General features: G+C 48.5%; 1 protein-coding gene across 3 annotated transcripts in view; it reads left to right on the plus strand.

The window, feature by feature from the left end:
- Positions 1 to 467: 467 nt before the first annotated feature.
- The window catches only part of Vcan (versican), a 98,342-nt gene continuing 92,815 nt past the window's right edge, over positions 468 to 5,994 (plus strand). Inside the window, exon 1 of one of the 3 annotated variants that reach the window (XM_050119851.1) lies at positions 468 to 782. The gene's annotated coding sequence lies outside the window, so the exon portion shown is untranslated. The remainder of the gene's footprint in view (positions 783 to 5,994) is intronic. The other 2 variants (XM_050119852.1, XM_050119853.1) reach the window with 2 other exon arrangements.

Below are 5,994 nucleotides of genomic sequence, written 5' to 3' on the forward strand. Positions count from 1 at the left end.
CTTTGCTAGTTTTATAGTCCTGTCCGCCCCTAAAAACTGACCGTACTTAATTGCTCCGGGCTTGCCTGCCCCACCAGGGCTTGGGGACTCCTTTCCCCTAATTCAGAAGTGGCAGTACACGGCGGGGAAGGGGGCTGGGGAGTGGGGGACGGTGGGAACGCAGTTGTTTGAGAGCGCACAGTGAGATGGCACAGCGTCCCTGAATGAGAAGCGCACCCCCCCACTCCCCCACCCCTCCAGCCGATTGGTACTTCTTGTCGGGAAGAACGACTGAGAGGTGGGAGTGCCTGGCGAGAGAGGCAGGCGGTCCCTCGGAGGGCGCTGGGAGCTCCTTTCCGCCCCTCCGCCTGTTTCCAAGCCTGGGCTCTTTGGAGTGGCTGAAGCTGCCGAGCGCTTCTGGAGCCTGTGAATGAACCCTCCTCCTCTCCCTCCTCCTTCTCGCTGAGTCTCCTCCTCGGTGCTGACGGTACAGTGATATAATGACGATGAGTGTCACAACCCGCATTTGAACTTGCAGGCGAGCTGCCCCGAGCCTTTCTGGGGGAAGAACTCAAGGCGCGCGGGCGAAGCAGCAGTGAGCAGTAGGTGCTGTGAACAGGCGCTGGGACCGGGATCTGCGCCGGCGAGCAGCGCATCCTCCCTCACCTCCTGCTCTGTCCCGCACTCGCCACATCCTTCCCCAGTCCACCGCGCTTCCTATGTGATCTGCAGGGGCAACGCGGAGCCCATCCTCACAGCTCAGCAGTGAATTTCTCCCCAAACTGCAGTAAGCCTCTTTCAAGGTAATCACGTTTCTTTTGTTCCCCAATTTAAAAGAAAGGGGGTAAAACTTGTTGGGAAAAGAAAATCGCTGAGCTTAGTTGCGAGGGAAATGGAGCACTGCAATTGGAAGAGGGCTTTAATTAAAGCCGAGGACTAGCCGTAAGGCGAAGTTAAGACAATGTGCTCACTTTAAAATATGCAGGTAACTTTGAAGAGGCTTGTTAAAGAGGAATTCAGACAGACCTTGGTGCTGAAAAAGATGTAGACAAAGAAGCCCGGGGTGGGGTAGAGGAAAAAGACGGACGGAATAGGGGGACGGGGTTTGGTAGAGAAACCCTAGAAAAGTCATGCTATCTTGAGTTGGAAGAATAGGAGGGACTCCTCACACCTTGATTTTTTTGTTGTCTTTAAACTGATTGAGGCAAAACTTTGAATGGGGAGTCCCCAAACTTGACCAAAATACAGGTCCCTGAAAACACCTTAGGGCAGACCACCTGGTTTCTGGGCTCCTGGTGTGTGGTCAGTATCTCTGTTCCTGGAAAGCCACCCCTGGGCTGCTCCCGACTAGACAGCGGGGTACTTTAGCTACCTCGGACCTGCGCGGACATGACCCCTCCCTGCCTCCGGTCCCCGCACAAGCAATTTGGAAAGCTTTCTGGCAGGGGCTGGGCAGGGTACTGGGGTTGCGTTTCTTTGATGACTTGGGGGCTGTCAAAGCTCTCTCACGCTGCCCCTGTGTTCTTTTGTCCTGCGCGTGGTGCGCCGGAGCCGGAGGGAAGGAGCTGTGGTTGGGGGTGGGGTTGTTGGAACACCGTGGAGGTCTGGGAGGCTCCTGGGCGGGAAAGCTTGCCCTGAACCAGAGAGATGTGCACTATTTTTCTCCCTCGCCCTGAAAAGCGAAATGGAAACTTGTCTCCCTCATCTTTAGTAGTAAACCAGGACCCAGAGCGCTCTCCAGACAAAGGTGGCGCGGAGACCCGAGTTAGGGACCAATTGGTCCAGTCTTCTCTCCTGGATTACAGAGGTCCTCTGTTCCCAGCTATCTATCTTCACCCGCTCTGCTTTCATTTCTCCACTTCAGTTGAGCAACTTTACCCGCTGGTAGAGTGGTGGCAGAGAACGCGTGCTGGGAGTCCCCGGGGACGTCCTAGCCCGGAGAGTCCCATCGCCCTGAGTAGGCGTGGGCATTGCAGAGACTTCGGTGGTGCCTGCCGACCCGGGACATCCCGGTTGTCCCGGCTTGTTCTCTATGTCAATGGGCGTGGAGCGGTCAGGGGGTTAGACTGAAGAAATAGGGGTAAAAAAATAATGTCATAGTCTAAACTATTTACTCTCGAATCCAACTAAGTACGCCTCCGCATGTCCTGCGTGTTCTTGGGATCCTGCAGAAAGGGGAAGAAAGCCGCCCTACCCCCCGACAGACTGCAACGCTGTACCGCCTCGAGTGAAGCTCGCTATCTGTGTCCCCTCATCTTTGTGTCTCCTTCTCTGTCTCCATCTTCTCTGCGGTCTTTCTCACCCCTCTCTGCCTCCTCTCTGCTTTTGCGTCCCCTCCCCCATGGCTGACAAATGAATGGCTAGTGTGAAATCCCTTCCTTCTCTGTCCGAGGAGGCAGGCCCAGAGGGAGGAGCAAGGGGGGCGGTGCGCTCCTTAAGATCTGCTTGCAGTTGGGTCTTTCAGACTAGCAGAACCCAGATGTCTAGGAATAGGGAGTTTTGTAGTAGGTGTGAGCTCCCCCTGATGGAGGAATTTAGCACAAGCGGAGAAAAAGAAGGCCCGTAAACCGCTTTCTCATCCTTGGATTCAAAGAGAGAAGACCCCCGGTTCCCTTTCAATAGTCAGTTTTCCACTTCAGAAACTGGGACGTGAATCTTGGGGTACGGAGGAGATATAAAGAAGGGAATGTGGCCTTCCCAAAAGCAGGGCCTCCTTTTCTTCAGTCCCCCTGGCTTCCCGCGGCGCTCTGGGCGGCGCCTGCAGCTGGGTGGGCACACACACAAGGCTGGCAACTGAGCCAGGTTTGAGGTTTTTTGACATGCAATTTGCTCATCTTTAAGAGAAGTAATACAGATACTTGCTCTGGAAAATTTAGCTAAGGTCCTTGAACACAATGGTAGGGCCGAGTTCCAGGTTCTTGCGGAAGAATGCCCCGTAATCTAACTTAACTTCCTCCACACCGGGACACGCGTTGCACGTGGAAACTAGGGAGACGGCGCCCAGAAGCAAGGGAAAGGAGGGGAAAAGATAGTGAAGGAATGAGGACAATGGAGGGTAGGCGGAAAAAGAAAGGAAAGAAGACGAAACAGATGAATGCAAATAGCCAGGTTTCGAAATACTGGTGGTCTCAATTTTGTGCCCATTATGTTCAAGGCGATAGCAAGCGCATCTTTGCCTGCTTCTGCCCTGGGAAGGGACTACATAAGCTGAGGTGGTCCCGCCCCGCCTACCCGAGTTCATCTTGCTTTTGGGGAGGGACGCTGCTAGGTACTCCCTTCAGCGGCGGGGGTTCGCCATCCGCCACGTGGGCTGGAGCTTCAGTGAAGGGCGCGAGACGGGTGTGACTTCCTGGGCTCCGAGACAGCTGCACAGCTGCTCCGGCGATCCACTCAGCCTAGGTCTCCAGCGGCTGTGGCCAACTGGGGCGGGACTGGGCTGAATCCGGGTGGGGCCTTGGCTGGCATGCCTCCTAGAGCTCCTGAGGCTTGCTGAAGCTGGAGCGGACCCAACTTCTGCTCAGATGGCACTAGACGCTCATATTAAAAGCCTTTAAAATACTCTCCCCCCCCCCCCTTCTGCTTCTTGAGAGTGACATGCAAGGTTCGGGGGTTTTTACTTTAAAAGGAGAAAGGAAGATTTACTCTTAGTCAACTCCTGGCATGAAAATCAGACAAGTTTGTGATTGTTCCCTGCACTCGTTTTTAAATACATTCACATTTGCCTAAAGACCTCTTTTAGCCATGGACAAAATTAATGCTGGTGTATTAATTAATTATTAATAGTAAAATTAACTGAGTATTAATCAGGACCCTTAGTGTGGGCAGGGGGTAGGTGTGTCCCACAAGTTATCCAAATGGTTGATAAAAGACTTGAGGGGGTGGGGGGAAGTGAGGTGGGTGTGGCGGTATAGACTGGACGGTGCTACAAAGATATTCACTTGAAATTCTCCAGTTTCTAGTTGGGAAGAGCCAGGTTTTAATGGTCCACTCTCTCACCTTATTTTGTGTTTGTAATTGGACCATTATTGGTTTTGTTTCTCTCTAAAAGCTATGACCTAAATTGTGTTAAGTACAGCTTGGCAACTGTGTTCAACTCAGGAAATACACAACGTGCTGAAACGGAATACTTTGATTTTTTAATAGGAAAACAACCAAGGAAGCATCAGATAGTTTTCAGAGGCGGAGTGGGTTCCCAATGTAAGAGCAACTGAGCAAGGAGGGAATCTCAAAGAATCTAAGCACAACGTAAGAAAGGGATATTTGACAAATTGCATCTGCCTGTCCCTACTAACGCCTGCAAAGGGTTCCAGTGGATTCCGAGGCAATTGAGCAATTACTTCCTCCAGCAGGAAGTCCACAGTCCTTAATCTTCTTGTGGGCGGTGGAAAGAGGGATGGGATTCAAGACCATCACTTTGAATTGATGTACGAGTTCAAAGTTTGGTTTTCCTTGATGGTTTAAAAAAAAATAAGCCTTTTCATAAGTCTAAGTTCTTTCTTTAAAAAAGGAAGTCTGAGAAGAATTTCCTCGGGTTTATGGGTGGTTATGATCAGGTCTCCCCCTCTTTGCTTTTACAAGTTGGAGGGCAATCCTTCTGGTATTCCTAGCTACCTCCATCTGTATTGGAGTAACTTTCTGTTTGGAAAAGGTTATTAAAAGCTAACTCAAAACTGAATATTGTTAATGTGGGTGATGCAGCCATTGTTCCATCTCTCCTTACAGGGCTATGCTTAAACACTCTCAGGTTAATGATTGGTCAGTAATAGGACATCCCGGAGCCCCTGGAAGCACAAAGACCAACCGACTCCCTCTTCCACAGTCATATATTTAATCTCTCTCTTTTTTTTTCTTGTTGGAGTTTAAACCTCTTTGTTGACTTTATTCTTGGTCAAACATCCCTTGACTACATTTCAGATGGGTTATGGCTCTGAGAAGGGCAGAATTTCTTAGCTCTTTGTGGCATAAGAATGAATGCCTATGCTAAATGGGTTTTAAAAATTTCCCCTCTCCCCCACCCAGAGACATCAGTGAGGAGACAGGCAAACACTCATTGTTAGAGGTTACTTGCCCTAGTATGGAAAAATAGGCTACCTGTTGCATACGTTTGGAGTCAGAACAAGGGAAAGTAAAGACGTGTTTGACCAAGTTCCATTTGGATAAGTGAAGATTTGTCAGTTTTTTCTTATAATCTAGACTTGGTAGATATGAAAATCTGTAAATGCATCTAGGACACAAAATCAAATCTGATGTAACGTTCTTAGGATTGGATGTGACTGGGTAGTTTTTCTTCAGTTGTCTGTACATAGACTCTTTGTTAAAAGTGTTTGCTAACTAAATTCTTTTGATCAGTCTGTCATACATAGAAGGGTACAAATATAGACTGCATGCTAGAAATTTCCTATTTTCAGCACAGAGAGTCTCAGTGGAGTGTGTGAAGCAGTGTGCACTTCTCTAGCAGAGGACTGGAGTTCAGCTTCATGTCAGGCTGTTCACAGCCACTTTTAATCCAGATGCAGAGAGATCTGACACCTCTGGCCTCTGAAGGCACCTGCACTAGCATGCACACAAACACACACACACAGAGTCACACAAGCATGCATTCACGTCTGTGCATACACACACACTAAAAATAAAAAAATACTTTAAAACATAAATTACCCCTTTCACAGTAAGCACAGAAGTAATAAGTCATAAATTACAGTCTTTTTAACCATTAATTTATTGTTTCAACCTGACCTGAGACAGAATGGAGTGACCACTAGATTTGGCAATCAGAAAGCTTGCGTTGGATGCTTTAGCTGGGAAACCAAGTTAAATGGAAATGCTGGACCTTCAGTGTCATCATTTGTTAAATGGATAAAGTTATAACGTTTAAAATACCAAATACCTATGAAAAAGCTTTGAAAAATAGAAAACTTATAAGTGAGAGATACTGATGTACTCTGCCTGTTAAAAAAAAAATCTTGACTTTAGCAAAAAAAAAAAAAAAAAAAAAAAAAAAAAAAAAAAAAAAAA

This window comes from Alexandromys fortis, unplaced genomic scaffold (genome assembly GCF_014885135.2).
Source record: "Alexandromys fortis isolate MF-2015 unplaced genomic scaffold, M_Fortis_MF-2015_v1.1 scaffold_132, whole genome shotgun sequence".
NCBI lineage: Eukaryota > Metazoa > Chordata > Mammalia > Rodentia > Cricetidae > Alexandromys > Alexandromys fortis.